We start from the raw sequence: 10,754 nt of genomic DNA, 5'->3' as shown, positions 1-10,754 counted from the left end.
ATGCCCTCTCATTTTATATCACTTGCCGTTGTTGTGGAGTTGAATGTATGTTCTGTCAACTTGTCTAAAACCCCATGCAGTGAATGAATCTTTAACAGCAAAAAACATGAATGTTAGTGATGTTCTTCTGCCGCATTTCATTTTAGAGCATGGAATATCGGCACTAGTGAGAAAATTCAGAACTCACAACCCTCTGCTGTAAAAAGTCATCTTGACAGTATGATATTTCAAACGTGTATGTGACCGACTACCTAGAAGCCGAATTGAATGTTGAGAACAGTCCATAAGGATTATGTTGGCAATCCTTGGAGCCCAGTAATTCTAGAACACATAATGCTTAGTCACATACATCGCATGAAATCACTGAGGTTCTTGTGAAATTCAGATTTTCTCATTGAAATTGAAATTTATACCCTCCGTACTCATCAGATTTGGCATCCTGATTTTCACTTTTTCCTGTGATTAAAGAGGGATAATATGGACATTCATTTCACCACGGATGATGAGGCATTTCACTCAAAGAAGCAATGAGTATGTGGATGAAGGAAAGAATGTCAGCATTCTTCATTGACGGAATGAGTAAACTAGTTCACCGTTAGAAAAATGTGTTGCTTGTTTTACACGGAAAAATAACTATAAGATTTATTTCAAGTTATGACCGACTGTGGATTACATTTCAACCACTTCTCATAAGAATTAAATTACTTAATTTTAAAATTAAATTATGACATATATTTACTAATTATATAAAAGAAGTATACATTATACAAAGCCAGTAATAATAATGAGTTTTATTTCACAAGATTTTTCTTAATTTTCTTCAACTTTTTGATTTACTAAACATAAAATGTACAGTGTAACTGAAGAATGATGCTCCTTACATCCTTTGTGGAGGAGATATAACATCTTGTTTGGGAATATTTTTATCCCCTTTTTTTGTAATGGAAACTAACCTTCCTTTTTTTCAAAACCAGTATTGATGAAAGACAGTTTTAAGTTTTTGTTGTACTTTTTACAAGTAAACTTGAGTAACCTTTTATTATTGCTATTCACTTTCTTTTCATCATGCAACTAAAGACTTCTTCAAAGAAATTGAATAATTACTTTTGCAAGAATAGTAATCTTACCAAAATGATTTTGAACAGAAAAATCTAGAATAAATTTATTCATAAAAATAATAGAAAAAACTAATAAATGAATTTAAATCAATAACTCACCAAAAGGAAGTCCGAATCTTAACAATATCAATATTCATATTTATTTTAACCAGAAATATAATAGGTCTAATTCCATACGTATTTACATCAATAAGACATTTATCAGTATTGATATCAATTGCTTTACCAAGATGTATTATAATTACAGCTTACGGATGAGCAAGATTCACAAACAAAATATTTAAACATCTATTACCAAAAGGAATCCCATCAATTATTTCACCAATAATAATTTTAATTGAAACAACAAATTGGTCGGATAATATTTTCTGTTGTTAAAAAACAAAGCTCTCATTAAAACTTATCAAAACTCATTAAACTTTCGTCAAAACTTTCATTAAAAACAAAAATTCTCGTTACTTTTTGAACACACCTTGTGTGTGTGAACAGTAAAATTAAATTTAGTGGATTAACAATTTTAAACATTAATAATTTAAACAATTTTAATCATTAATAAACTTTTCTTGTAATTTTAATGGCCATGTAAAATTTGATGTACAGCAAAAACTGAATACATCATCAAATATTGAGAAATTTAGAAAAAAAACTTTCATGCGTATGGATTGGTTTTTGAATATTTTAGAATATTCAGTTTCTCAATCTGGCCTTATGAACTTAGTTATTAATAGTGGCTATCCCAGAAAGGAGTTGATTCCTTTGTTGTGCACTAGTTCATCCATTAATATTCAATAGTTTTGTTGTAGTCTACTCAAAAAAATTGCGACAATTTTTACCTAGCTAAAAAAAAGTAAAAAATGAGCCAAAACAAAAATATGAAAGTTGAAAAAAAAAATTATATTCAATATTCAGGCGATTCCAAATTGCATGGCAATCTCTCAGATGATTTTATAGCAAAAAAAAAGTAAAAAGTTCATATAAACACTGGTCAGAAAATGGTTTGTTAGCAAGTTTCGGCTTGTGAACCATTTAGCCCTGTTTTCTGCTCCCTCTCTGAAATTAAACTCTGAAATCCTTGGGATACAAATCGAGGGGTAAATTTGGTACTTCCTTACAGGTGATGAAACACTGGTTTACGGATATAATGTCGAAACTAAGGCTCAGTCGTCCCAGTGGAGGCATTCTAGATCACTAAGACCAAAAAAAGCTCGACAAGTACGATCAAATGTGAAGGTTATGCTTCACCAAGTTCTTCAATTTTAACGGCATAGTGCATCATGAGTTTTTGCTACAAGGTCAAATGATCAATAAGGTGTATTACCTACAAGTTCAATGCTGTTTACCTGAAGCAATCTGAAAAAACACTCGGATTTGTGGCAAAAAAAAATTCATGGCTTTTGCACCATGATAATGTGCCTGCTCAAATGTCATTGCTTGTTCATCGATATTTAGCTAAAAACAACACTGTAATGATACCCTAGCCGCCATATTTATCAGACATGGCCCCGAGCGACTTTTTTCTATTCCCAAAAATAAGGAGAACCTTAAAGGGCCATCATTTTACAACCATAGATGAGATTAATAGTGAATAGCTGAAAGAGCTAAAGATCGAGTTCCAGAAGTGTTTTGGGGATTCGAAAAAGCACTGGCATAAGTGTATAATATCTAATGGGGTTCTGTTTTGAAGGGGATAACGTTAATATAGACGAATAAATAAAATTCTTTCCAAAAACAAAAATTCTTGTTACTTTTTGAACACACCTTGTGTGTGTGTGTGAACAGTAAAATTAAATTTAGTGGATTAACAATTTTAAAATGGGAAAAATAGGATTATGATAAACCATTTTAATGTAAAAAAACTTTGAAATAAGACAATTCTTGAAATGTTGTCCGTTTAATATTTTTAACAGTGCTAAACTTTGGCTTAATTAGATCATTTGTTAAATTTAATTTTTGTCTAGTGTTTCTCTGTCGAATAGATATTTATGAGGTAATGTCTATTTTTAAAACTATTCGTAAAAAAAGATCATGCGATTTGCCATTTTAGTTAAGGTTGTCGTAGCACAAGGTTTTTTTTTACATAAAAATGTGTTTTTTAATGCCTTTGAATGATATGTTACAGTCCAATCCTTTTTGAAATATTTCAGTCAGCTTCTCCAATGGGGGACCTCTCTGTGATTGTACTGAAAAATAGATGGTTTCAAGGTAGCGTTTGCTAAATTAAATTTTTTTCTGTTTAACTGTTGAATAGTTATTTAAGCGTTGTCTTTTTTCTTTTTTTTTTTTGTTAATACTATAAATAAATAGATATTTTAATATTTATAATGCGTATGAAATTAGTTCTATTTTAAATTTTGTTATTATAAACTACCTACTACAGAATATTGTATCTTACCTTAATTTTATCATGATAGTACTTTCATGGGATTCTGTATCCTCAATCATGATTGAAAATATTTCTAAGGCAAGATATATCATCAAAAATTCTGTAATAGATGGTTTATTTTAATAGAATTTAAAATATAATTTAACTGTACAGAGGAATAATATGAATCTTAATAAGATTAATTTCAGTAAAATAATATATATAATTAGGTATGTATATGTATATGTCTGTATTTAATTTTTTTCATGATATTATTTTTATTTTATTTTATTTTTTCAAGTTTAATTAAAAATAACAGATTTTTTAGCAATTCTTTATTAGGTAGATTTCATAAGAAAGCTACCTATTGTAACGGGTACCATGATTCGACTTCTGGAAAATTTTGACCTATCTTTGCTTTACAATCATTGTCAGTTCAGAAATTTATATATATATTTATTACTTTCTTTTGGATATGATAACTATCGTAATTTTGCGCCAATCACTTTCAAATTGTTTTCTAAACAAACTTGAACCCAAACTCTCAGTCGAGTTTCTTAACAACCATAATCAAACCATGAGAATGGAAATGTGGAGGGGGGTTTTGAAACAAAAAAAATATCACTATAACTTTTTTATCAATTAAAATATCGAATTCGTTTTTAAAGTTCCTGCAATCTTTTGGATAAGGGCCTAAAAGTTATGTAAGTAAAGTTTTTTGATATCACCAACCATTGGCCCAGGGATGCAAAAAAATGGGGTTTCGAATACAAAAAAAATCATACCTCCTGTAATAGGCACAATATCAAATCGGTTTAAAGTGGTCATTAGTCCTCTAAACATTACCTAAAACCTTTGGCTGAAGGAATTTTTGATATGATCAACCCTTACAGCAAGGGATGACCAATATTTTGCTGGAATTGTAAGTTGGGGCTTGTCGTATGCTAAACAAGTGAAACTTTTTTTTACACGCAACCATTGTATTGAATAAATTTGAAGTTTTTTGTAACTTTAAGGTGGACATTTTTTATCCCCTCAGGAAACCCTTTTTCAATTTCGTCTTTTAATTTAATTATATTGATTTATTAATAATTATTAACCTCTGATTGTAAAAAAAGTTTTACAATAAATAATAATTCAATAATAACAATAAAAAAATGTAAAAATCTGAAGTTATTACTGAAATAAAATTTTATATACTTTTCATTTAAACAAATAAAAAGGAAATGAAGTCGGATTTGAACCTATGTACCTTCCCCTTGTAAGAGCCAAATATTTCATTAATTAAAATTTTATTTCGTTATAATTATGGATCAAATGAAAATAAGTACCGCTTACGATATATCGTTGAAAAGTTCTCGATAAGGGTTTATTACTGCAGTTAAGAGAAACTCCCAAGATCCAAATGTTTTGGAGTTGGGCTTTTTTTTGGACACTTTTGGTCAAGTCGATTGCAATCAAAAGGGGAGGTGCACAATTGGATGTCACAAGAGACTTAAATCCAAAATTTCAACATTCTACGCGTAATCGTTTGCGAGATACATACGTATAGATGTCACGCCGAAAATAGTCAAAATAGATTCAGGGATGGTCAAATAGAAATTTACCTTGAAATCTGAAAATCGAAATTTTCGCGATCCCACTACTTCCCTCACTTTTTACAAAGATGTAAAAATCGATATTTAGTATTACAGTTAATTATTTTAATTGCTTACTGGTCCCTGGTTACTGAATTCACCGCTGTAACAATTCGATTTCGCAGATGTTGAAGAGTAGCAGGCTTAATTGGTAAACCCACCGGGTTGGTCTAGTGGTTCACTCGTCATCGCAGATCAGCTGATTTCGAAGTCGAGTGTTCTAAGGTTCAAATCCTAGTAAAGTTAGTTAGTTACTTTTATACGGATTTGAGTACTAGATAGTGGATACCGGTGTTCTTTGGTGGTTGGGTTTGCATTAACCTCACATCTCAGGAACGGTCGACCTGAGACTGTACAAGACTACACTTCACTTACGGTCATTTACATAATCCTCTGACGTAATACCTTAGTATTGCTTCCGATAGTTCCGGAGGCTAAACAGAAAAAAATATATCCCTGAAGTAAAAGTTTATATATATAACGTATATATATAAAGTTTATATTTTAATGTCGACATATTACAAAATAGAATTATAAACAAGTGTTCCTGTTTAAAGTAATAACAAATATTATTAATTTGCTATTTAAAAAATTAGAGATAAAACATTTCATTTAACAGAACGTAAATATTAAAAATGCCTATCGTATAAAAACAAAATTTATAAGAAAATACGAATAATAACGTGTAATGACAGGTTTATAATAAATTAAATTCTGAAAATTAAGTTTAAATTTAATATTATATTATAATACAATACGAGTAGGATGGGGCAGCTTACACTTTAATATCAACGCATCACTTTACATTTAAATGACTTGAAAATAATGACGTGGTATTTAATAATTAAAGGTCCGATGTTATCACGTCATGGTTTTAAATGGACTTTTGTTCTAAACCAGTAAAAAATCTTTAATAATTAAAAATAAATATTTTTTTTTTTTTTTACGTATAATATCTATTTTTCAAACCGAATGAATTATTCAATTCTAAGGGGTTGTAAATGGGTAACACCCCCCCCCCCCCAATTACAAAGTAATTTCATTTTATTTTTGGATAATCTAATGTTCTAGGTAAATTTAAAAAGAAAGCTACCTATTGTAATGGGTACCATGATTCGACTTCCGGAAGATTTCCACATATCTTCGCGTTTCACATCCCCAGACCCCAAAACCACCGTCAGCTCAAAAGTATATATATATATTTATTAATTTCTTTTGGATACGATAAATGTCGTAATTTTGCGCCAATCATTTTCAAATTGTTTCTTAAAAATAACTCGTCCGAAAATCTCGTTCGAGTTCGTTAATGGCTAAAATAGGACCATGGGAATGGAATGAGGGGGGGGACAAAATATCGTTATTACTTTCTTATTTAGTAAAATATGGAATTCGTTTAAAGTTCCTATATTTTTTGGATAAGGTCCTGAAACCTATGTAAGTAAAGTTTTTTGATATCACCAACCGTTGGCCCAGGGGATTCAAAAAATGGGTTTCGAAGACAAAAAACATCATACCTCTCATAATAGGCATAGTATCGAATCGGTTTAAAGTGGTCATTAGTACTCTAAACATTACCTAAACCTATGTGTGAAACAATTTTTAATATGAACAACCCTTACGGCAAGGGATGATCAAAATTTTCCCTAAAGATGGGTTTGTCGTATGTTAAACGTGCAACAATTGTCGTATCGAGTAAATTTGAAGTTTTAAGGTGGAAATTTTTTTTATCCCCTACTTAACACCGGTGAAATCTATCTCCGCCTTCCGGCGTGCCGAAAGGGATTTTTTATTTATTTACTATGTAATAAAATTTAACCTGTAAAAATTTTTAACTGGTTTTTGGTTTTCATTCAGTCGCATATTAAAGTCAAAAATTCAGTCTTTTTTGTGTATATTTAGGTGATAATAACTACTGTAATTTTTCATCGAAAAGAGAGAGAGAGATTTGAAACTTAATGGTAAAAATCCGTTAGTGGAGTATTTTTATTATCTAATTTTCGCTTGATCCATGTAATGTACGTTTATCGAGGTAAATCTATTAAATAAAACTAATAAAAAGTATCTTTAATAACTTCAAAATCTAAATGAAATTTACGCCCGTGTGAATATACAAAAAAATTAAATTTCCTTTTTGGATTAATCTTTTTATCGGCCAAACAAAATCTGATTATTTTCTCAGCTGTCGGCCATTCTAAGTAATATTTACTATCAGGATTGATTATTTAAAAAAAGTAAAATAATATATGACATCCGTTCTGAGCACTGTGTTAGCCTAATATAAGTAATTATTAAAAACAAGAGATAAATATTAAAAATTAAAAAACACGACTGCCGAAAAAAACATTGCTGTTTGTGATTTGGTTTTGATTCCATCGTGATTTTGTATTATACATGCAAATACCCCGTTTGAATTTTTAAAATCGGACGATTGTTTGTAGAGATATTATAAGAGCACCCCATTGGAACCTCCCATAACAGCACTTTAGGGGGGAACCCCGTTTGTTACCGGTTGATTGTGATGATCGGTCTAGCCTCGCACGAGATGCATCACCTCATCGCTTTAGCCTCATACGCCGTCCACCACGGGAAACCCATTACTATTAAAACTAATTTTTTTTTTTTTTAATTTATTTAATATTTTATTTTAACGAAAATTTAATTCTGTTATTTTTGTATTATTATCGATTCGAATCGTTCGGTTCAAACCTACTTCACACAGCGAGAAAGGCTCACAGTTCATTAAAATTTTTGCTTCGATCGGGAAAATCTTCATATACAGGTTGTCCCATATAAAACGCAACCCATCAATCACTCATCCATGAAATTTCAAAGTCAAGCTTACTCCTCTACTCGTTACTGAAATGGACTCGTCCAACATCGAACATCGCGGCGACGCAGTAGAACACTACCGATAGTAATAACAATGCAATCATAACGTTCAGTGTATTGCTAGAGACAAGATGGTGTTTTCGCTAGATGAACGTGTTTTCATTGTCGAGTCGTACTTCAGTACGAAATCAGCGGTTGCAGTGCAAGATTTGTTTCGCCATAAGTACCCGGATAAACCGGCTCCTAACAAAACATCAGTATTAAGGTTAGTCGCAAAATTTAGAGAGACCGGTTCTGTTAATAACAAGGAACACAAATGATCTGCGTCAGTGTTGAATACAGATACAGTCGCTGAAATCAAAGACCGATTACTCGCCTCGCCAAATAAAACGATCAGACGTTTGTCTGCTGAAATTAATTTGTCTAAATCAACTGTTCATCGGGCGACCAAACGATTACAATTACGACCTTATCGCATTCAAACGGTTCATCGACTTCTTGAGCCCGACAAAGAAAAACGGCTACAATATTGTCAACGGTTCCGTCGATTTCTGCGTCAGGGAATTAATGTTATGGATTCGTTATTTTTCACAGATAAAGCACGGTTTCATTTGCATGGCTACGTAAACAGCCAAAACATTAGAATTTGAAGTGCTGAAAATCCCCACGTTTATCACGAAAAACAATTACACCCCCAGAAGTCGGGCGTGTGGTGCGCGATATCGCGGAAGAAAATAATCGGTCCTATTTTTTTCGAGTACACCATTAATGCAGAACGATATCAGGATATTTTATTTCGGTTCATCGCACTCTTGGAAGAGGAAGACAGACACTGCTGGCTACAACATGACGGTGCGACATCGCACTACGCGGGTTCAACTTCTGATTTCGTCGAGTAATTCTTCGGTAATCGTGTTATCGGTCGAGGCTTGTGGCCACCGAGATCTCCAGATTTGACTGCGGCGGATTTTTTTCTACGGGGTTACCTCAAAGAAAAGGCCTACAGCAACAAACCACGAACACTTGAACGATTGAAAGTCAATATTGAACAAGCTGTATTAAATATCCAGCCACAAACTTTGAAAAAAGTTGCGAGAAACGTTGTAAAAAGAATTGAAGCTTGTCTTCAAGAAGATGGCGGCCACTTCCAACATTTACTCTAAATGTAAGGTAATGGATGGTAATAATAAAAATTACATTTACATTTACACGTGCCTTTTTATTATTTCAATACCTACCAATTTAAGGTTGGGTTGCGTTTTATATGGGACACTCTGTATATGTATACTTTTATATGTACATATTTATATAGTCTATGACATTCCCGGTAACGTAAGGGTAAAAACGCGGAGTCGTACATCTAAATCGGTTCAGCCGTTGAGATGCTACAGTGGAACAAAGAAACATATCCCTTAATACATTACACTCCTTTTTGGGCAATCGTGTACTAACCCAATTATTGCGATCTGAATAAAACGGCATGTGTAAATAAATATGTGATGAATAATTTTACACCAGAGCGCCGATTAACAGCAATAATTCACACCTCTGTTGGCTTTGGTAGGATTGATTTTACTAACTCCACCCAGTTTCACGCTGAAGCTGTTTTTTTCGTGCGTCAGTTCCAAACATAAATTAGTAGGTATATTTTTAATGATAAATTTGAAGCCTAACATTTATATCCTTATAAAAATACAGCGGCGTACGCAAGGGGAGATTACCGGGTTTGAACCACCCCCTTGAAGGTTTAGGTACGTTTTAATAATATGCCTATATAAAATAAACGTACTATAAATTTACACATATATGAGTTTTTTTTTAAAAATTCATCGTATTCTCTCCTCTAATTTCTCACTATGAGTATAAAAAAATTTATCGATATAAGCCGATGGATTTTGTATAAATTCTATTTTTAATCGCTAGTAAACTGTTCATCTGATAAATTTTTACGTGAAAAATTATTTAAAAATCGATTAATAATAAATCTATCGGTTCAGCGGTTCTTGATTTTTAAGAAAACGTCTTACATTTATATAAAAAGCACTAAATTTATTTTTTAAGATAAAAATAAATGAGTTGATTCGATTACAATTTATATATCGTATAATGAATGTTTTTGGCTAGTTTTGTTGTATAAAACTTGCTTTGCTTGCCTGAATCTGGTATTTTAACTTTTTACTTACTTGTACGAAGTAAAGGAAGTATTTTGATCGCGAAAAATTTCCGTTTTCTTATTTCAACGGAAATATCCATTTTGACCATCTCTGAATCCACTTCGGCTAGTTTCGACGATTAACTCAGAAACGGTAAGCCGTAGGATGTTAAAATTTTGGATTTAGCACCTGTTGTAACATCTATTTGTGCTTCTCTCTTTTTGATTGCGATCAAAAAATTAATGATTTATTTTGATCTTAGGGGAAGGCACATCGGTTCGAATCAGACGTCATTCTCCTTTTGTTTTTTTAACTTTTATTTGTTTTTAATTTATTTATATTAATTTAATAATTATTAACCCGTGATTGTAAAAAAAAAGTTTTAAAATAAATAATAATTCTACGATAATAAAAAAATGATTAGCGAAAAAAAATTTTATGTACTTTTAAAAATATGAATATGTAATTTAACGGGCATTATTACGAGGGCTGTCCAGAAGCACAAATTTTAATAATTCTCAACGAACAAAGTAGAAAAATCACAGTCCACACGCTACGACAGCTTGTAGCGTACTGAGTGTAAAAACTTTTTGACGCCAAGATGGCGGCTGTATCCCCACCCATCTCCACGCTAGGCACAAACGTAAGTTACTTT

The sequence above is a fragment of the Lycorma delicatula genome, chromosome 12, assembly GCF_047948215.1.
Source record: "Lycorma delicatula isolate Av1 chromosome 12, ASM4794821v1, whole genome shotgun sequence".
Classification (NCBI taxonomy): Eukaryota; Metazoa; Arthropoda; class Insecta; order Hemiptera; family Fulgoridae; genus Lycorma; species Lycorma delicatula.
This window is presented reverse-complemented; position numbering follows the sequence as displayed.